Here is a 23017-nt window from a genome sequence, read left to right on the forward strand (position 1 = left end):
TAATTTGTTTATTGTGCATTTTTAAAAGCTATGTAAAGATGTGTTGATTTCGTTAATGTTGCATTTGTTAAATGGTTTAAAGATGTGTTGCATTTGTTTAACAATATAAAGATGTAGTGCTTTGCCTGCCTAGGACACCTGATTGGTCTAATAAAAAGCCGAACGACCAATAGCTAGGCAGGAGAGGGATTGGCAGGGCTGATGGACAGAGAGAGTAAGTAGGAGAAGGCATATAGGCGTGAGAATGAGAGGAAAGAAGAAAGTGAGGGAGGAAGAAAGAGGGATGCCTAGGGTCAGCCACCCCGGCAGTTGCCAGCCAGGCAGACATGGAGTAGGACATAAGAATGAAAGAAAGGTAGAAAGGCCTGAGGCAAAAGGTAGATGAGGAGAAACAGGTTAATTTAAGTTATAAGAGCTAGTGGGACAAACATAAAATAAGGTTGAGCATTCATAATTAATAAATCTCTGTGTCATGATTTGGGAGCTGGTTGGTGGCCAAAAGAAAGCCCAATGCACCTGTGCTTAGAATATGTATTTTACAGGGGATATAGATGAGAAATGACTGCAAAATTGGCTGTATTAGATGGAAGCTATGTGCACTGTCAAATCCCTAGCATCTACAGTGGTACTAAATTAATAAATCTCCAATAATTAAACAACCCAAACTTAATGACCACATCTGTCACCTTTTCACTGGTGAACATTGTCAGGGACTTGTAAATCTGACAAGATCTGATGTTTGTCTGGTGGCTGATTCCAGACTGCCTGCAGCCACCGCGGCTCCTGGGTCTCCTCATATAGATCACTGCCTCCTTCCCTTGTAATTCATTTGTTTTTTGATTTTATTCATGCACAGAGCATATTCTGCCTGCTTTCTCCCTACTGTCCCCCATTTCCCACTCACCCACGTCAGTTCCTTTTCCCTCTAAGCCCCTCTCCCACATTCATGTCTTTTTTTTGCTTTCATTTGTGACCTTCTGGGTTTCACCAGGGCCACCGGTGTGACCAGGACTTGAGAGTATACATTCAAACATGGTAGACTCACGAGCAGGTACACACTGGAAACAGTGACTTCTCTCTCCCCGAATTTGCCAGTAGCCAGTAGTTCAGCAGTGAGGGGCAGAGCCCCGAAGAGCCCCCTCCCCCACCTGCGGCTGATTGTTGACCAGGCCAGGCTTGTGCTGGCCCAGTGCAGGTAACAGTTTCTCTGGGTTTGCAATTGCAATGGCTGTGACGTGCCCAGAAGGTAGCATTTTGCATCTTTCACCCTTTCTTCTGGCTTTTACATTCTTTCCGACCCTGCTATGTTTCCTGAGCCTTCCTTAAAGGTGTGGTACACTGTCCTGTATATAGCTGAGCGCTCAGCTGCCGTGTATTCTCAGCACCTTGGGCAGCCAGAGTCTGTAGTCCCTTGCAGAGAGCTGCTGAGAAGAGCATCAGTCTATAGTGTAAAGAGAAATATTTAGGTTCTATGCCAATTTAGCTTCATAATAGTGAGTTAGCCACCAGGGCCAATGACTTTCCTACCCAGGAGCTTTTGGCTAGTTTTACAGTACCAGGCATGGCTCCTCTTCTCTGGTGTGGGCCTCAAGTTTAATCAGAGAGCAGTTAGTTACTGCGAATCAGTTGTGCCTCTGTTGTACAAATAGGCTGATCTCCCCTGGAAGGTTGTATTCTCCTCAGAAGGAGCTGCATATATGTCCTTAGCTTGTGGTTGTCTCCACAGCCCCATCTCTGTCAGCATTGTAGCTGCTGCAGTTTGCTGGTTGGCATGGTGCTTTACAGATTCCACAGTGCCTTCCTAATTGGTCCGAGTAATTGGTGCCTTCAAGAGCCTGGCTGGCTGATAGCATCCTTCCTGCTCTGAGGAACAATGCGACCAAGGATTAAGGAGGCCAAGTTAGTTCTCTCAGAAGTCTTGGGTTCTATGTAGCAGAGCTCGAATTACAAGCTGTTGATTTCTGCACCCCTTCCCAAACAGCCTCCGAGCAGTAGCTAACAGTTGTTTCCCTCTGCTTTCTCTAGTCCAGACCCCCTTTATTTTAAACTAGGGCAGAGAGAGTTCTCCATGAAGCGTCTTCCAAATAGCATGTCTTCATCACTGACCACACGCCCTGCTGGGTGCCAGTGTGGAGCGTGCACAATAGTCCCTGGGTTACCTGCGGTAGGAACCTGTGATAATATGGTAGTGGTGGGGATTTAAACTCGTCTTCCTTTCAAACAGCTTTTATTCTTTCCCATATATTGAGATGTAAATTATCAATACCGATAACCTAAATTGTTCTATTTGTCTAGAGTGTGTGTGTGTGTGTGTGTGTGTGTGTGTGGTATATGTACATTTCTCTTTATGTATGCAGAGGCCAGAGAAAGAGATTGGGTACCCTGCTGTATCGTTCTCTAGCTGAACCTGGAGCTAGATTGGTGGTGTTCATCCTGTCTTTGTCCCTCACAGCACTGTGGCTGTAGATGAGCACGGCCACAAGTAGCCTTTCTGCAGATGCTGGGGATTTGAATTCTGCTCATCAAGTGAGCCATCACCCAAGGTCACAATCTCAGTTCTTTTGAAATCAAACTCTCGCAGCTCCGAGAGGGCTGCTTTCCAGCTATTCTTTCTGGTCTTGCGTGCCTGGTCATTTTGAGATAGAAATTTCGCAGTGATAAATTGGCTCTGCTGACATTTCTGGAATCTGGCCCACGAAGCAGAAATCTTCCACGGGACACGAGGCAAGGAAGAGACAAATGCTGGTCAAATATTCAGGCCCTCCAAGGGTAGCACTTCCTGGGTGCATATTTCACCAAAGCCTGCTAGCTGCAGCCCCTAAACCAAACAACACACAGCCAAGACCGCACACATTCACGATGCCTTGTCTCACATCCTTCTCATTTTCCTTAGTCATCTGCTGAGAAAGATCATTTGCTAACGTCAACCAAGATTCTGTGCAGTTTGTGCTTGCTAGGTCAGTTCTGACCAGACTGCTAACTTTAAACGGTGTCATCTCTGACAGATGACTGTCAGACATCTCTGACAAATGACATCACTAGAATGTGACTTGTCACACAGCTCCTGTGTTGCTGGAAAACATCAGCAAACATCTCAGTCCTTTTGCTTGTGTGGACATTGGACATTAGTTATTAGAACTGAGGCAGTGAGGAAACAGCTAATGGTTCCCACTCTATCCTCTTTAGGTGCAGCCATGGACATGGATGGTGGAGATGTTAAGAGCAGTTTGGGGTAGAAAGCTCCCCACCCCCTGGCTTCCCAGTGAAGGCAGAGCCATTGTGCTGGGCTGGGCTATGACAAAGCTGGGCCACATCATCCCTGGTGCTGCTCACAGTTGAGGCCTTTGTTATCCTGTGACACAGTGGGGAGAGGATGCTGGGAAGGCCTTTCAGCGAGCGGTTCTGAGCTGGTCATTGCCATCTGCCTGCCTGCCCCCTTGCTCTTCAAGCCAGTCACATTGGTGAGACTCTCATGCAGCCGATGTACATGTAATGGACCTTGCAGGTGGACAGCTAGCAGGAGCACAGGTGGTTCTGTTTCAGAGAAATAATTCTGGAGGAAAGGAAAAGCTACCCATTCTGTGAGGGTGCAGAGATCATTCTGTTATTTTCATTTATACCGACTTGTTCCCCCCCCTCCCCCGCCGCTCTCTTTCCCCAACCTGCTAATGTCTCTCCCTGAAGACCGATATGATTTTAGAGGTACACCTCAGGACTCGGTACCACGAAACACGGATTTCTAAAACGGGCAAGCATGCATCTTTCCTGTCTCTTGCAGGTAGTGTGGTGCAGCATAGTTTTATCTTGTTGAAAACCTCTCGTCTTGCTTTGAACTGGGGGGAATCACGCTGTTATCCACGAGGCCAGGGCTCGCACCAGAGAGCTCTCAGCTTGACAGGCAGTTTCAGTTGAGGACACCTGCGGCCAGTGCACAGTACAGCCATTGTTCCTTCTCTGAGAGCATTGTGAGCAGAGCTGTGGCTTTTAAAGCCTGGAGTAGAGTCTTTTCGTTTCTTCCTCCCTGAATTTTGGTTTCAGTGGAACAAATTCCTGTCTATTCTGATTTTGCTGATACAGATTTAGCAGGTGTGTGTGACTCATACAGGTGCTACTTCTGAGGGTGAATGCTGAGGTATCTCAGTGGTAGAAGGAGCTATGTATAGGGTCAGAGTTGAGGCACCCAAAGCTAGACTCAGATGCCAGCTTCCTTGGAGTACGGTGGAGGAAAAGCATTTGACCTCTCTGGACAGGGGCTCTCTGGGTGCGATCACCAAGGCCCCTAGGAGCAAGATTCTGCCATTGCTTCCTTTGTTTCTTGGGATACTCAGAGCCTCCAGGGTGGCTAAAGACCTTGGTACTGTGAAACTGTTAACTCTTCCTAGGCGGGGCTTTTAATTAAGGGATGGGCATGTGGCAGGCTACTGAGAACAAAATTTGGGTAGAATTTTCTGTCTGTGGTAACTTTGTGGGATAGAGCAAGAAACGTTTCTAGGACAGTATTGTTTGCCAGCCTGAAGTGTTACTGCACACTGGGGTTTTTAATTTCTGAGTGAAGTGCTGCACAGTGATGTCCTTCAGTGGACTGCGTGGGACCAGGAGTCTTTCAGATCTCCTCTCTCTCTCTCTCTCTCTCTCTCTCTCTCTCTCTCTCTCTCTCTCTCTCTCTCTCTCTCTCTCTCTCTCTCTCTCTCTTCTCTCTCTCTCTCTCTCTCTCTCTCTCTCTGATTTTGAGATATTTATATAATGAGATATTTTGAGAGTAAGATCCAAGTATAAACAAAAATTTAATCTCTGTTTCATGGTACCATATACATGTACCCTGAAGGTAAATTGATGCATTGTTTTGGAGAAGTTTCTACATGAAACAAAGTTTTATATCGTGGAATTTTCCACTTATGGCGCCATGTTGGCATTGAAAGCATTTTAGGTTTTAGAATATTTTTAATTTTTGTATCAGGGACGACCAGTATGTATTGAGTTTAGGTGAATAATACTTCATTTATTAGCCTTTATTATTCTGATAAAAGGCAATCTACAGAGAAGGTGAATATAGATAGATATCCCAGTCTTGTTTTGTATTCTCTTACTCTTAAAAACCCCTAAAAAATTATAATTGTGGAAACCATATATGTTAATTGTATATAAGCTGGAAAGCATCAAAAGGGAAATAGAAATACATTCTAGAAATGCCATTATTTATGTTTTAATGTCTTTAGAATATCCATGGGCTAGTCTTTGCTGATATGATTTATTATCTTGCTTTCTTTGGTTTTTGGGACTGAAGATTCAGGTGAAGGTAGAGATTAATACGATACTATTTCTGGTACATTTGTGAGGGGTTGATGGATACTGTTTTGACTTACAGAAAAAGAATTGTAGACTGATCTCTGAGAATAGCACTGGTCCCATTCCTCCTTGCATAGGCTTTCAGTATTTAGAATGTATAGATGTTGTCATAGCTACTAGTATAATTAACGCTAACACGTGAAGACTTCATAGTCTCTTAGCTCTTACTGCTCAAGAATTGCTGTCAGAAGATTGCCTCATTTGCTTTTTGGGAGCTGAAATTGTCCGTCCCAATATTATCTGCATCAGTTATTTTAATAGTGATTGTCTGAGTGTCTTTGATCACTGGCGCTAAGGTGTGGCTCTGTAGTGGTTGAGTAGTTATGGGTTGCTTTTATGGGGATTCAGTATACATTTGGTAATATTTATGGATACAGTACACATTTGATAATACTTATGGATACAGTGTCTATTTGATAATATTTATGAATGAAGTATACCTTTGTATTATTTATGGATACAGGGTATATTTGATAATATTTATGAATAAAGTATCTATTTGATAATACTTAAGGATACTATGTACATTTGGATACAGTGTACATTTGGTAATATTTATGGATACAGTATACATTTGGTAATACTTATGGGTACAGTATACATTTGATAATACTTATAGCTTATTTATTGAGGATTGGTTTAGTACATAATTTCCCCTATTAGGAAACAAAAGATGTTTAGTTTCTCTTTTGTTGTTCAGCCCATAAAATTGTGGCACTATTCACATTGCAATGAAAATACATTCTGATTACTAAAGGACACAAAGCTTGCTTTGTGGTTTCTACTTTGGTGTCTTTGTGGTGTCCTTTGAAGTTCTGAAATGTTTTTCGTGTTTGATTGAGATTAAATCTGGGTTTCATTTTGCTCTTTTGAAACATATTGAGCAAGTTAATTTTCTGTTTGAGTTCCTAAGGGGAATGACTCCAGGCCGCCGTGTCCCAAGAATTCAGACTTGGTCCTGCCAGAACATTCCTGTGGTTTTCCATGGGGCAGATCAGTGTGTTCATGAAATTTTAGTTATAGCTTGTGCTTTCCGTGGTTAATTAAAACATCTGGCTTTAAAACTTTCCACAGACAGAGGGCATCACTGGTCAGAGACCCTTCTCAGTAATGATTCAATGCTCCAGCCTCCGCCACAGTAGGCCCAGCTTTTGTTTAGGGTGCCTACAAGAGTGGGTTCTGTTCATTGAGGATTTTAAATCTTTGGACGGTGTTGCTTGGGTTATGGTGGAGAGAGAGAGAGAGAGAGAGAGAGAGAGAGAGAGAGAGAGAGAGAGAGGGAGGGAGGGGAAGAGAGATGGAGAATGTATATGAATGAGAATATCAGACCTACTAATGGCTCCCTGCCTTTGCCCCTCCAGGTTGGAGCGTCTGCCGGGGAGCTGCTGTGCTCTCTAGCCAAGCATGCTGTGGTCGGATCTGCCCAGCCCTGGACTAGAGACCTTTGCTGGATGGAAAATCTATAAACGAAAGCCCCTGTGAAAAGCTGACTCCGACGCCGACTCAAGTGCTCCCAGGTTGGTGTTAGAGAAGTGGGTCTGGCTGGGAATGTGGTTCTGTTCTTTCTCTCGTACTTGGAGCCGATCCTAAATGGTCATCACCCATTAATTGAGAGATTCCCAGATCCATGTCAGCGAGGCATCCTGATTGCTTTCTCCATGTAGAATGTTGTTTTCTTTCCTTTTCTGTCCTTTGTCTCATTCATTCTCTTTCTTTTTCATTTTCTCTCTCACATAGAGGAAGATCTTCAATACAGATACGAACAGAGGCCACCCAAAACGGCCCCACTAGTCTTGGCTTCGTAGTAGGAAGAAAACTGCTTCCTCACTCAAGGCTAGATAACTTAATCTAGGTTCATACTTGGAAGGGTGGCTCGTTTCTCCTGGGGTCCTTTGGCTGTTCACACTGTTTGACAAAATTGTAATACTTGCTTTTCTGCCCAAACAAAAACTACTGACCCATTCATTTTTTAGTAATTTGTACATTTGACATTAAGATGATCATATAGAAAGGAAATGCCCCCAAAACAATAGCGTTTAGATGAATGTGTGATCATAGTTCTGTGTATCAGAATGAAATGATGTAGGATTCTTTCTGAGGTGTGCATGTCCAGGGACAGTACTGCAGGCAGCTCTCAGTGGCGGGGTACTAGGCATGAACGATGAAGATTTGTCAGGTCTTCACTTAGGAAGGAGGATCCAGCAGGCTGAGAACCTGGCTTGGCCTTGCTCGCCATGCATCCTTAACAAATCGGTCAGATTTCCCTGAGGGTATCACCCCGGCCTCACTGTCAGCCTCTGGAGGAGAGGACTCACTGACTCACTCTGGGCATGTGACATAGTCCTGTCCAGTCATGGTCACAATGATCAGGGTTTGGAGGCCTCAGTCCTGTCACTGAAAAGTATTGAAAAGAGCCTTTTTCTGTTTGTGAGTTTGCTCAGCTGGAGCTGCTGGAGGCAACTTTAGGGGAAATAAATTGATGAGAGAAATCAGAGCAGAAAGATACAGGGAGGAGCAGAAGTTGGGGAGGATGGATACATGAATATCCACACATATGAACACACGTGCATATGTATGAGCATATATGTACACAGAAATACACATATAAGTATTCCTAGATAACATGTACATAATATCCACATATACCTGTACACACATATATACATATATACACATACATGCACAGATACACATAGGCATGCATGCATTCTAACACAATCAAATAAGCAGACATACATGTGCCTGTGTGCTTGAACTTCTGTCCCCGAATTAGCCCTAAGGCAGCATTTCCTGTTTCACTTTGCAGACAGATTAGCTGGTGGGTCAGGTGACTGTCACATCTGAAACACCCAGATGGCAGTGGCTTCCAGGCTGTGAGGTCTCTAAGTAACATGACTGTGGGGTATTATGTTTTCACAGGGTCAGGGTAGAGAGGGCAGGCCAGTGTGGAGTCATAGAACAGGCTGCTTGGAGGCAGGGATGGAACTCAGTTCTTCCGGTGGTGGAGAGACTGGTAGAGAGGGCTGTTAACAAGGGCGGAATAGGATTTAGGTTTCAGGAACATTTCAAAATCTATTTAACTCAATTACTTGCTTTTTGAATCTAAAAGGAAGGCTTCCCAGAGCCTATACTTAGAGCAAATTGCTGATAAGGAAGATAATTCCTTATGCTAGTAGTGGTGTCTTGTTTACTGTAAATACAATGGCTGGGAGCAGCCAAATTAGGGGTTGTCAGGAAGCTGCCCAGAGTTCAATAGCCTGGGCAGGGCTGCTGCTCTCACCAAAACCTCATCTGGCTTCCATCCCAGCCAATCCGAGCACAGCGGTGAGTGCTGAGACTGCCCTCTCTCCAGTCCAGTGACTGTCAGACTTTATAGTCATTATTTGATTTTGTTAATTATCATTACTTATTTTAAAATTAGTAGACTTCTGCAGGGAGTAAGCTTGGCTGTGAAAGAATGGAGCAGTTTCTGTGTAACTGCCTCTGCCTTTTCCCTATTATTCCTTATGTCTCACATCAGTTTGGCACGTCTGTTAGTACTGATGTAATTCACTGAAGTCTGAACTTTATATTAGGTTCAGTCTTAATGTGGTACATTCTGATTTTTTTCTTTTTGTGTGGTTGGTCTATTCTGTGGTCTGTGATAATGTATCCTAACACAGATAGAATTACCCTGGTTAGGTTTTTGTTAACTTGACACAAACTAGAGACTTAGGGAAAAGGAACCTCAACTGAGAAATTGCCTCCATCAGACTGGCTGAGGGCGTGCCTGTGGGGCCATTTTCTTGACTCCTAATTGGTGAATGAGAGCCCAGCCCACTGTCGGTAGTGCCATTTCTGGGCTGTATAAGAAAAGCAGCTGAGCTGTGGTTTGTAGTATTAATTGCGTTTTGAATGTTGAACCAGCCCTTTGATAGCAATCCCAGTGATGCTATCTCAGTATTAAGAGTGTTGGTTCATGAACTCGTGACATGGAGTGTGTCTCCATGTTTTTAAAAGGTCCGTGTTCTCTGAGCGGCATTGTGCTGTTTTCAGGGTCCCGCTCTTCTACTTCTGTGTTAAGTTTATTCCCAAGAGGTTTTTGTTGTTGTTCTTTTCATGCCTTTACAAATAGAATTTTTAAAAATGTCCTTTTCAGATTATTTGCTAGCAATATATGGAAGTACTGTTGGTTGTGTGTAATGACAACCACATTATGGTTGTTTCTAAGCACTGATGGTGTTTAATTGGATGTGTGATTTTCTTAGTGTTGTTTTCAGAGCAGATTACATCTAGTTGCATGTCTGCAGCCAGTCCTGTACTTTCTTTAGGGAAATGACTGTTCAAATCTTTTGTCTGCTTTTATATTGGGTTGTTGTGCTTTCTTTCTTTATGTGTGTGTGTGTGTGGTGTGTGTGTGTGTATAGTTATTGGGCTGTTGTGCTTTCTTTGTGTGTGTGTGTGTGTGTGTGTGTAAGATTTGCACACATTCCCTCCACTACCTAATCTCTGACTGTGTTCGTTAATTTTCTTGATGAAGTCTCTCTTCTGCATGTGTCCTGGCTAGGGTCATGGTTGCTGGGATGGAACACCGTGGCCAAAAGCCAAGTGGGGAGGACAGGGTTTACTTAGCTTATGCTTCCATATCGCTATTCACCACAGGAGGAGATCAGGGCAGGAACCTGGAGGCAGGAGCTGATGATGCAGGAGCCATGCAGGGGTGTTGCTCCTGGCTTGCTCAGCCTGCTTCCTTCCAGAGCCCAGGACCACCAGCTCAGGGGTAGCCCCACCTACAGCGAGCTGGGCCCTCCCCCATAGGTCACTAATTAAGAGAATGCCCTCAAATTTACCTACAGCAATGTAAGATGTAATTTCTTTTGTAGGCAATTTTCTCAGTTGAGGCTCCTTCTTCTCTGATGATTCTAGCTGTGTCAAGTTGTCGTAAAACTAGTCGATGCAATATCCCACAGTGATATAATGTAAATTTTAATTAATTCTAAATTACATCAATATAGAAAACTATATGTGTGTAATGTTTTTACTAATGATATTCTTAATGGTCAGAAACTTTTGATTATAACGAAGTTCAGCTCATGTTCTTTTTCATTTTCCCTTCCGTTTCCTGCTCCCTTCCTGTCTCTGACTCTCCCTTTGTATGTAGCACAGACTAGCATGAAATTTGTTATGTAGTCCAAGCTGTCCTCAGACTTGGGATATTCCTGCTCTGCCTCCAGAGAGCTAGGATTGCAGGCATGTGCCAGCATGTACAGCTCATGACTCTGATGGTATAAAACTCTTGACCTTCGCTAAAGTTCAGAGATACCCTTGTTGCTATTTCTTAAAGAACTTTTATTCTTTTAGGCCTTACATCTTAGTTTTTGATCCATTTGAGGTTAATTTTTACTAATGCTGGATGGTCCAGACTACCTTTTTGTTCTATTGTTTTGCATATATATTCTAGCACCATCTGCTGAAGGAGCTCTTTTATCCTCTGCTTGACATGTGACGGTTTAGCAAATCGGTCACTCATAGATGTGCAGCTCAGTCCGTTTGAGTTGCATGCTTATCCTTCGGCCAGTGCTTTCCGTAGTGCAGGTTTTCCATGAAATGGATTTGAGAACTAGACTTTCGTTGCAGCCCATCCATTTCCATCAAGCAAGCAAGCAAGCAAGCAAACAAACAAACAAACAAAAACCTCTGTTACCTGCATTATATCTGCATCTCTTCCACTTTTTATCTTAGTGTCTATGAGCTTTCCCTTGACATACATATGAGAATCTGAGATGGTGGACGGCAGTGCGGAAGGAGCCAATGTTGGTGCATCGTGTAGAGGTTGCTGTATTTGCTGCCTTGTCTTACTGGCTTTATTTTGGGTACCGGGTAATGAACCGGCTCTTTCCACCTACTGAGCTCAGGCTCTACCACCGAGCTATGGCCCCAGTCCCGTGTTACTCAAAATCTGAGCAATACTTTGCCTTTCATGAAGATGATAAACAGTTTGATGCCCATTTTCTCGTTGACTCAAACATCAAATTCTCCACGACTCTGCCTTAATCATCTTTTGAAACTGACAAAACTATAAGCGGTGAGCATAACCTCTTACCTTTACTTTGAATGGCGCTTTTTTTTGGGGGGGGGTGGCGGATAAAGTTAGAGGTCCAGAAAGATTGATTCGCTGAAGTTACAGCACAGTTGCATTTGTGAAGTCTCCAGGCTATAATAATTTGACCGTAAACACAAAATCTGGTCAGTTCATTCCCATTCACTGAGCCCACGAGAGGACTGACTGAGGCTACTTCTGTTACCAAAGACTACGTTGATAGAGTGCTTGCTTGGAATGTTATATGTTTTATATTTTATTTCTCTATGTAGTTTTCAGATTCCCTTTAGAGCTGCGATAGATACCATATGTGAGTGACGCGCAGTCTATGCTTATGTATTTTAATATAATTACTGATAGGAGAACAGACAGTGCTTTCTGAGCCCCATACTGATCCGAGATGAATAAAACATTTAGTCCGATTATACCGTTCCACTAAGTTCTATATTTTTACACGACAACTATTCAAAATGGAAGCTTACAAATTATGTGCGCCAAGAAGTTATCGATTCCCGGTTTCATTCATAAACAAAAGTGGCCTGTTGAATGTTCCCACATGGACAGTATCGAAGCAGGTAATTGATTTAGAAAATGAGCATCGGCACTGTGCTAGCTTACACTAGAAAATCGTTCTGTGTACTTTGCCCTCTCAACCCTCTTTGAGAAGGAAAGGAAATGGCTTATTATTATTATTATTATTATTATTTTTATTATTATTATTATTATAACTGTTGGTAACTGAGGCCCATCTGAGGACAAGGTGTAGTGTCCCAGTCAGTTATCCCATACTGATTTCATAAGCTATGTTTTCTTGAGCATACTTAGGTTGCCGGGCTAGTTTGCTCCCGCCGTGCCTTGTTTCCTGGTGTCTGGCTTAAGTGTCTGAGTGACAGGAGAGCTGGACTGTAATTAGGGACATCCCCAAGATCTGTCTCGGAAATAAAATGGCTGAAATGCCAGCCACAGCTCTTTGCTTCTCAGTTCCGGATTCTCAGAGAGAATGGAGCATGACCACTGATCCTGAGCAGGTGTTCACTTAGGAGAGAGAAGGGATGCTGAAGTAGATCCGTTTATTGAAGTGCAGCTCTGCTGAATTCAGAGGAATGTGGTAAGATGTGCCCTGCAGAAAGCTGCTGTGGGAGTTCCAGGAGGAAGCAGGAGGAAGCAGCCCTTAGCAGAGACTGCGGGGCGCCAGCCCTTCTGGGGTTGGAGAGCGTGTGAGAGCGTATGTCATGTTCACTTGAGCATGCCCAGTAGACTGGGTACGGAAGTGCTTCTCAGTTTACATCATGCGGGAGACGGCATTACCTCACTTTTTCAATGGCTCTCTTATATCTACTTATATCTACTCATTTAGATTTGAACCCAGGGCTGGTGAAGTGGCTCAGGAGTTGGAGGCACTTGCTGCCAAGCCTGATGGTTTGAGTTCAATATTCAAGATCCCACATGGTGTGTAAGGAAAGAACTGATTTATGTTATTTGATCTCTCTCTCTCTCTCTCTCTCTCTCTCTCTCTCTCTCTCTCTCTCTCTCTCTCCCTCCCCCTCCCTCCCTCCCTCCCTCCCCCCCTCTCTCTCTCCCTCATACAAAATAGTTAATAACTAAAACCAGATTTTTTTCCTCTCACGCTCTGTGGCATACCCATATAAACAAAAAACACCCTTACAAAGTGGGTAGCATATAGCAAACTCTATGTGTCTCTGTACTCGTCTCATTTTTAAAAAATGGTAATTAATGAGTTATAAAGACTCCACCAAAGTAATAGATGAGTAAGATACTTAGGAATTTCCAGAGACAGTGCTAAACATGAATGTAGGCTAGGCCTGGGAAAATGGCCTCTTGTTATTCTTGAGGAATTAGTGGAAGGTAGAGGGTGTCCGTGGGGGAGGGTCTCAAGCGTTTTTTACCTGTGAAAAACGCCTTGTCTGCATCCCAGAGGTGGAAATAAAAATGCAGACTATGCTCAGAAGTCTCCCTGTGTTTCTTGGCAGATGTGTGTGGTCCTGCCCTGCTCTCCATCAACATGCTGGGAGTTACCTGACGTGGTGTGGTTGTGGGGGGAATCGGATACTCCCAAGTAGTTGCTTAGACAAGGGGGACCCCGTTCCTGGCTGCCTAACCCTCTGACTGGGCTCCATACCTCTGTGGGCGCCTCCACTTTCTTTGTGTTGACTGCTCTGGGAGCTGTCTAGAATTTGACAATGGCAAGGATCAGGATCTGTTACATCCGATAGCACGAGACTGTGGTCTGTCTACTGCATTTCTAGTAGTTTCTGCTGGTAGTGTTGTTAGTAAAGTATGTGGTAGATGACAATCTGTCCCCTCCTTTTCCCCTGCTCGGTGTGTTGTGAAAGCTGAGCTGCTTGGGACCCTTCAGAGAGCTGTGATAACCAGCCACTGGCTCTGCAGGAAGCGGTGCCTAGCCAGATTCATGGAGTCTGTCTGTTAACCAGCTTGACTTTGGTAGCTGCAGCTTGCTTGTCTGTCAGGTCTGTGATGCAGTTGGAGACAAAGCAGGGCAGTGTGATGCTTAGAAGCAGAAAAGGGACTGGTGTGAGATCAAATTAACCTCTAAAACAGATGCTGTGGGACCCCAAGATCACCAGCGGTTTCACGAACAGCCTTGCTAGACTGATGCCAAGGTGTTTGTGTAAGCTATTCTGTAGCATGGTTGTAGTGAGTGAAGTCTGTTTGGGTGGTGGCTTGCAGAGATCTGTGATACAAATACACACATTCCACGAGAAAAGGTTTTGTAAATTCATGTGTTGTGTCCACCCTCTTTAAGGCACATATGCTGGCAATGTGTGTTTTCACCTATTGGTACTCTAGAATGCTTCTCTTTTCTCTCTTTCCCTCTCTCTTCCACCCTTCCTCTCCCTCCCTCCTTCTCTCCCTTCTCCCCTCCTTCTTACTATGTTTGTTATAAAATCCTGAGTAATTTTAAAAACACTGAGATGTTTTCCTCTAGAGTTTATTTTTAGTTCTTCTTTTCTCTAAATGAGGGGAAATAGGTGTGTGTGTGTGTGTGTGTGTGTGTGTGTGTAAGAGAGAGAGCTAGTGAGAGCGCAAGAAGAGGGGCAGATTCAGCAAACATTGCCTTAAAACTTTGTTAGGTCGAACACTGAGGGCCAGGGATGTAGCTGGGAGCAGCATGCTTGCCTGGCTCCCTGCCATGTGTGAGGTCTGGGATTGATCCTTAGCACCAAGCCCAGCAGCCGCTCACTCACCCATTGGAGCAGAGAAGCACAAAGGGACAGGTAGGTATGTAGTTAATATGACTGAAGGACAGAGAAGCCCTGGTGCTGAAATGTGCAGAAGGCACCATTCTGCTCTCTGTTTGCTTGAGTCTTGTTTGCTCTCCTGACTGCAAGGCCGGGATGGCTCTGGGAAGTCGATCTAATTGCAGAGCAGAGAGCTGTTTGCTCAGAAAGGCCTGTGTGCTGGGCCTGGAAGTATTGATTGATTGATGCTCAGGTAAAACCACTTTGATTCTAAGTGAATTCTGCATCAGGATTTTGTATTTTTCTTAATTAAAATCCCTAGGCAAAGATCACAGGTCAACTCCCTTAAACTCCTTTTTTTAAGGGGGAGGGGCTTGAGACAGGATTTCTCTGTGTAGCCCTGGCTGTTCTGGAACTCATTCTGTAGACCAAGCTGGCCTCGAACTCAGAGATCTGCCTGCCTCTGCCTCCCCAGTGCTGGGTTCAAAGGCATGCACCACCACTGCATAGTTTCTCTTTTCTTTGGTATGATTTTGATCCTGATTTGACCATTGAAATTTAATAATAGATGTGAAGATGAAATTTTCAGACTCTAGGCAGTGGTACTCCGGAGAACAAACCAGGGGCTACCCTGTACATATCCATATTTCAGTGAGTAATACTTGATTTAAAAATTGATATGTGAGTTTTCCAACATCAACAGAACTTAGGAGAGTTTTAAAATCATAAACTAGTTTGATAAATACCTCGTGTGACTATCCAATATTTTGGTTCATCTTTCTTTAGACTTCTGTATTAATACCTAATTTTTTTCCACTTTAGTTGTGTTGGGAATTTTGATCCCCTTGTTCAAACCACTTTGAAAACACAGTGCAGGGATTGTACTGTACTGTACTAAAGTGTTCTACATTAGGGGGAGATTAAGAAAGAATACAGACATGCTTCCAAGCTCTAGCCTGGCAGAAAGCTGACAAACTTGACTTTCTCAGTGTCTTCTTCACACTGCCCCATGGCCTAGTCCTTCATTCTCCCTGGCCTGGCCGGTGCAGTGACCTCCTAGCTGATGGCTCTGATTTGATACCCTTCTCTCTATATTTGTTCTCAGTAGAATGACCCTGTCAACACTCAGAATGTCCATGCTATTTCCTTTCGGAGCTAGGATAATGCTTCTCCATCCTCATAGTAAAAGATGAAGTTCTGATAATTGCTTGGAAGGCTCCAGATGGCAGTGGCTCTTCCTCCTGGCTAACTTCTCTAACCACCCTGGCCTTTGGGCTCCCTGGTCAGGTTTGTCCTCAGGGCCTTTGCACTGGCGGTTTCTTCTGCCCGTGTTTTCTTATCTCCTCGTCTGCATGGCCACTTCCTCTCTCAAGTCTTTGTCCACGTTGAACCCTGCTCTGGCTGATGTGAGAACTGCAAACTTTCCCCGACACTCAGCCCCAATTCCTTGTACTGTTTTCGCCTGTGGAATTTACCACCTTCTAACACACTATATTCTATACTTGTACCTTAAGTTAGTCTTTTCCCTCCCTTAAAAATAAATACACACACACACACACACACACACACACACACACACACACACTTACTCACTCAGAATGTGTTTGTAAGTATTCTAAAGTCAGGAATTTTTCTTTGTTTTCACTTGCTGATATATCCCTGCCATTAGAATCCTGCTTATTGGGGTGCTCAACAAATATTTACGGAAGGACCGAATAAGGATCTTTCAAGTGGCCCTTGAAATCTACTGAGTGTTAACACTGAAAATTTGAAGTGGGGGAAAAATAAAGCCCTACCCTCAGCCACCGAGGCCAAGTATACGTACTCCATACAGTGCATCCAGGGTCTGCAAATAACAGCCAAAGGCTAAGAGGTTTTCCTTTCTGAGCCAGGTCGAGACAGCTGATGTAAACCTCCCGAGGCACTCAGCTTGTGATGATACATTTAGATGGGAGCAGCCAGGGGAAGGATAGACGGGGGACAGGAATGTGCCCCCAAGTACAGGTGAGCCATCAGTGCTGTTGGAAGGGCGTAGGTAGTAGGGGATGCTTTAGGTAAGGCTGGAGCACAGAGTGGGGCCAGACTGAGGGATCTTGAATGCTGTGCACAGGGCTTAAGTTCTTGTGTTTATTGCTGTCTTTCTGTGTATATCGGGTACTGTGCTGGGTGCTAAGGTTCCAGGGGCGAGCTGTCCCTTCTTCAGTCTCTGTGTTCATCCTCTACAGAGGGTATGCAGTTGATGGTTAATGGAGGAGACATTGGGGTAATGCTTAGAAGAGACCGGGGCACCCTGGAGGAACAGGGCTGGGAGGATTTGGTGAATGCCAAGTAGCATGGATGGAGTCCCCGGTTCACAGTGAGGACTTGTGATTGATAGGTGGTGATTATGTTGTCTGTATCAGGAAAGACATGGGGAGGGGGCTGGGGGTACCCACCTGAGGTCTCCAGAGGGATGTGAAGGAGAGAGTAAAGAATATCAAATACCGGCTCCTGTGTTTTGTCTTCAGACTGTAGCCTGAAGATACAAGCACACCAGCTGGGGGCAGGGGTATGCATTTATAGACTACCTGTGGGCGGTCTTCGGATGTGGTGAATTGTGTGTGTTTGTGTGTGTGTGTGTGTGTGCATGCGTGTGTGTGCATGCGTGTATTTGATATCTTCTTGAAGGAATGCATTCAGTCAAGAGATCGATGCTTAAGTAGAAAATTCCTTAGCAAGCAGCAGTTTATTTAGTAAGACTAAGCTGGAACTGTAGCACAACTATTAAAAACCCCAAAACAGAAATTGGGGTTCAACATGAAGATCAGAAAAGCAAAACAGCCAGCCACTTGCTCTTACCTCTACCTCAGTCCTAAATGGCAATCCTGCCTCCAGGAATATCAGAATGAGATTGTGTCTGAGAGCTATCTCCTCCTGTCTTATATTCCTCTCTAGTGCTGGGATTAAAGGTGTGTACCACTACCACCCAGTGTCAATGGCTAACTAGCGTGGTTACTAATATTAAAGGTGTGTGCTCTGTAAAACTGATCAGTGTGGCTATTTTACTCTCTGAACTTCAGGCAAGCTTTATTTATTAAAATACAAATGAACTATCACCACAGGGGCCCTCTAAAGAGGGATTTGGGTAGGCTTTCCATGGTTGGGGACGGCTTACCAGTTTCTGCATTGTGGACTTTAAGGGAATTTTATGAATATTTATAAGATGGGTGTTAAAGCATCCAGGCCCTTATGGCCCTAAGCAGAGAATGCTGTTGGGAACCCCTCCCATCTCTGTGGTCTTCAGCTGGAGGAGCCTAGCCGGTTAGTGTCTGGGATCTGATCAGACCAAGTTACAGTCAAACGTTAATCAGCTCCATCCTTGATTTTGTCTGGTTAGCCTGGCTGTTCAAACCCAGCTACAAGCCCCCCTGTTTACCCTCCTCGGTGTTCTCAGCCTCTCTGCTTTAAACCTCGTATTTTATTTTACTGTCTATTTTAATGTACATGCTTGTTTTTACTCTAAAGCTAGGACATCTGTGGGAGGAAGGACCGTTTTGTCTCTTTGGTGCTATGTGTCTAGACTCTCCTACAGTGCCTGGAACCCGTACCTTCTCAGAAGATGTCTCTGGGATTCCTTAGCAGCGAAGGCTGGGGGTCAGAGCTGAAGTTATAAGCTTTTAGAAATCTTCCATGGAAAGTAGAGGCTTTGGAAAATAAGTCAGGTTGTCATTTTGATTTTCTAGTTGTTCAGCCTGGAGAGGAATCCATCTTATAGACTGTATTAGTTACTGTTTAGCTACCATGATAAAACACCCCGAAAAAGCAACTTAAAGCAGAAAGGATTTATTTTGGCTCTTTATTCCAGAGTGCATACAGGCCGTCATGGTGGGTACAGTTTTTCCTTTTCTATTGTCAGGATAAAATACCATGGTCTAGGCAGCTTATAAAAGAAAATGTTGAATTGGGCTTATTATTCTTAGGGTTAGAGTCCATGACGGCGGCATGTAGGCATGGCCACGGGAACAACTGAGAGTGTACATCAGGAGGCAGAGAGCACCATGAGAATGGCACAAGTCTATTGAAACTCCAAAGCCTATAGCTCCTCCAACAAGGCCACACCTCTTAATCCTTCCCAAACAGTTTTATCAACTGGGGACCAAAGTATTAAAACGTATGAGCCTATAGGGGCCATTCTCATTAGGATAATCACAGTGGGGAAGGTATGTTGGCAGGAGGACTAGGCTGACTTGTCACATTGTATCAGTCACCAGGATGCAAAGAGAAGGAGAACAAAGAGGGACTTGGGTAGAAACCCTCAAGGCACATCCTCAGGATGTACTTCCTTAGGCAAGGCTCCACCCACTAAAGGTTTCATACCTTCCCAAACGCTGCCACCAGTTGAGGACCAAGTGTTTGATCATATATGAGCCTTTGCTAGACATTTCTTATTCAAACTATAGCACAGACAATACTCTTGGTTTCATCTCTGATAATGTTATTTGTTGAACCTGATGTTATGTTGGGGACATGCAATCTAGAATAACACAGTAAAGGAAGCAAAATGGGAAGTGGCTGCAATAAAGGCGTGCATCCATTAATGTCAGGTGAATGCCCCGTGTGGATTGTCTGAGATAGTCTGTGAACTAGTGCTCAGCCTTCCTTTGGGTATTGTTCCCTTTCCCCCCAGAGACTTCATGATGGATGGGATGGATATGAAATGAAGTATTTCGTATGGATAATAAAAGCCACATTTGTCCTTGTTAGTCTCGTCAGAGCCATTCTGGGACATTACAGTGTATCATATCCCTTTGTTATAAAAGAATAGCGGGACTTTCTCTAAGCAGTGACGGCCAAGATGGGTTTATCGAGTCTGTGTGGCCCTCGTGGCCCTGATGAGCACAGATAGAAACACAGCTTTACCATGCAGTGGCTCTTACAATGTCATGGGCTCTGTTGTGCCCCATCAGAATTCATGTGTTGAAATCCTACCTTACAATGGAAGTCTGTGTGGAGACAGTGTCTTTTGAAGAGACAGTTAACTCAGATGAAGATAAGGGCCATAGAGGTGGGGGTCTGTTCCAGCATGAGAGGTGTCTGACAAGAAGAGGAGATTGGGTACAGGCGTAACAACGGAACGAGAGGTGAAAACATAAAGGGGGAGCCACCATCCACACGCTGTAGAGCGAGGTCCTTGGAGAAACCAACTCTGCAGACTCCTGACCTGAGACCTCTGGGCTCCAGCGTGGTAAGGAGTAGATTTCTGTTGTTTAAGGCAGTTCCTCCACCCTGTCAGTAGCACCCTTTGACAGCCCGAAGCTACAGCTCTTCTAGCCTCACAGCCCTTGGGAGCCACACAGCAGTTCCCTGTGGGTCTCGAGCTCCCCCGCCCAAGGCCAAGTCCACGTGGGCATGTGCAGGATTGACAGGCAGCCCTCATTCTGCTGCTTTAGTTTCCATTCCTGGTTCTCCCTCCCTCCCTCCCTCCCTCCTTCTTTTTTCCTAAGTAAAAACCTTAGTGTTTACTCCCAGCTTCTGTGATGGGAAGCCTCAGCTTTTTTCACTTGCACGGTCTGAGACTCAGCAGAGTGGATGAGCATCCCCCTAAGGCAGGGCAGCTGTGTGAAGAATTGCCTTTGGCATGAGTTGGGCTATGTGCAGGAGAAACAAGGGTTTGAGGCCAAGTCTGCTCTCTCAGGAGACTGTCCCTGGCATCCTGGCATTTGAGCAAGGCTTAATGGAATCCTTGGTTTTCACAGTGAATCTGTGGGGTGTTACGTTTGGTAGGGGTTAGAGGGCTCCCTCTGGCCTGTTTATTTGGATTTGATTTACATGGAAATTTTTCAAGAGACAGAACACTTGAGAGGACTTTCAGAGAACTTAAAAAAATTCACTTAACATTTCAGTAGGTTTGTTTTCGTCCTGGGTAGGTAAATCTGCAAGATGAAGAGTGGTAGTAATTAATTCTTTCTTATCTGGTTGCTGGAACACCCAGGGCGAGGCATTCTTTTTCTCTACTGTGTATCCAAGGTCAAGTACGCGTATTTGATGTTAGTGCCCCCTCTGTTCCGTGTGTGGTTATTATAATCATAAGGAGTGCGGCTTACAACTCTGTATTTTCACATATTGCTGTTATGTAAGAGGAATGAGACTGTCATTATTGCACAGTGAAAATTTGAATCATCTGCTTCAAGTTATGAAAGATCATCTTTTGGCCTCGCCTTTGCCCAGCCTGGTCTGTTTGGCTAGATTTATGGCCCCTGGGGATGGGTGACCTTGAATTCCTGCAGCACCTGTAGTCAAAATAGTTCTTACTGTGGGGCCCACAGAAGAGGGTGTGCTTGGAAGAGCTGGAAAGGTCATGAAAGTAACACATGGTATTAAAACATTATCCTATACTCTCCCTTTGTATAAAGCTTGGGAAGCTGCCCCCCCCCCAGTGTGTGTATGTATGTGTGTGTGTGTGTGTGTGTGAGTGTATGTGTGTCTGTCCATCTCTCTCACTTCCTCTCTGCCTCCCATATTTTGTTATAGTTTTGTTTCTTTCTTAAAAACATTTTATTGTCATTATTTTGTGCATGTGTGTGCATGTGTGTGATATGCACATGTGTGTGCGCATGTGTGTGATATGCACATGGCCTTTGTGGAGCTGATTTCTCCTATCTTTGTGTGGGTCACAGCCATCAAACATAGGTCGTCAGGGTTGTGCAGTAAGGATTTTAACTGCTGAACTACATTGCCCCCACTTCCCTCTCATTTCTGATAGAGGAAGGATGACTAGAGTTGAATTTCTTCACTAGGGTAAAAGATGAAGATACTTGGCCAAGGGAAAATAGCTAAGCAAACTTGTAAGAAACGATAATCAAACTCTGGGATGGAGAGACAGTGTTAGCCAAATGAGCTACAGATGCTCACATTCTCAAATAAACAGTTCCCTCAGCCTATTGTTCCCCAACAAACACTGTGATTCCATGTGTAGTTAGTTGTAGGATAGCTAATAGATTCAAGGACCAGATGTATTTTACTTTAAGGGAAAAAAAAGCCAATGTTTTCCCATAGTGTGAAAGCCCAAACCCAGAGCTTTGCATATGCTGGATGAGCCTTTTGCCTCCCACCAAACCATCTTTAGAATGGTTTGCACCAGAGTTCAGCAAACTAGCTTGTACACCACCTGGTCTGACTCTTGTCTCTCTGACACAGAGGTGTTGCCACAAAAGCAAAGTGGTTTTCCGGAGTGGATGGGTGGCCTCCTGACATCCGAGATGACAGGGAGTGCACATTAGGGTGGCTGTGTGTGTATAGCTTGCTGGAGCCCAGCTGTGCTGATACACTTTATGTTGTGTATGGTGCATTCTGGGTAGAGCCGCAGACAGTAGTTAAGAAGGATAGCCCTCAAAATCTAAGTTGTTTTCTCTTTAGCAGGTTACAGGACATCTTCGCTGTCTTGGTGTAAATAGTTGTTTATACCTTATGTGACTTTCTACTTTATTGTGTCCTGCTGGTTCTGATGTACAGTGTGGAGAGTCTTTGTTTAGAATCCATAAGCTGATTTTTAAATTTAAACAATTCTTTCTATAGCATCTCTGAAAATGACTACAGAGTGCCTCGGCCACAAGAAGCACAGATCAGTCATTAAGAAAAGAGATCAGCAGTTTTTTTTAAAATTTTTTTTCCTAGGCAAATCATTTACTTCTTCAGCATCTATGAATTGAGTGCTGCCTGCCTGTCATTCACTGTTCTAGGCAAAAGGAATGGATCCTAACAGACATGGCCACTCTGTCTTGGACCACACATTTTTATGAGGGGAGAGAGATCATAAACAAACATATAATAGAGTGGGGTCATAAGCATAGAGAAGAAAAACACAGAGAACAAGCTTGGTTGGGGCCATGAGGAGCTGCCTGTGGTGTGTTAGGCATAGGCTTCCTGGAGCTGCTTGGAGGTGAGCTGGAATCTGTGGTGGAAGACCAGGGAGTAGGTATTATATGCTGAGGGAACTTCTGGTGCCAAGGCCTTCTGGGTGGAGCCAGTGTGGCTTGTTCTGAGAAGCCTGGAAGCTGACCCCCCCCACACCAGGCACAAGGGTACACAAGCAAACTGTAGGCTCGAGTGCAAGGTGGGTGGGTCGGAGAGGAGCTGCAGTGCAGCTGAAGGGCTGCAGGGCAATGAGGGACACATGTTTTCCTTTGAGACAAGGCCTTGCTATGTAACCCTGGTTGCCCAGTGCTTTGATACTCCTGCAACAGCCCAGTAAATGTGTGTGTGTGTGTGTGTGTGTGTGTGTGTGTGTTTGAGTGCTATATGGAGAAGTAAGCTTTCAGCAGAGAGTTAACTTGATAAGTTCGTAAGGATCAAGTAAGAAACATTTCCTTAGTGTGTGTTTTTTCATGGAATG

General features: G+C 44.4%; 1 protein-coding gene across 9 annotated transcripts in view; it reads left to right on the top strand.

Moving 5' to 3' along the window:
- Apbb2 (amyloid beta precursor protein binding family B member 2) overlaps positions 1 to 23017 on the top strand; it is a 325526-nt gene that overhangs the window by 65005 nt on the left and 237504 nt on the right. For all 9 annotated transcript variants that reach the window (XM_038324988.1, XM_038325004.2, XM_038325021.2 and 6 more), the window contains exon 2: positions 6708 to 6863. The gene's annotated coding sequence lies outside the window, so the exon portion shown is untranslated. The remainder of the gene's footprint in view (positions 1 to 6707; positions 6864 to 23017) is intronic.

This window comes from Arvicola amphibius, chromosome 1 (genome assembly GCF_903992535.2).
Source record: "Arvicola amphibius chromosome 1, mArvAmp1.2, whole genome shotgun sequence".
Classification (NCBI taxonomy): Eukaryota; Metazoa; Chordata; class Mammalia; order Rodentia; family Cricetidae; genus Arvicola; species Arvicola amphibius.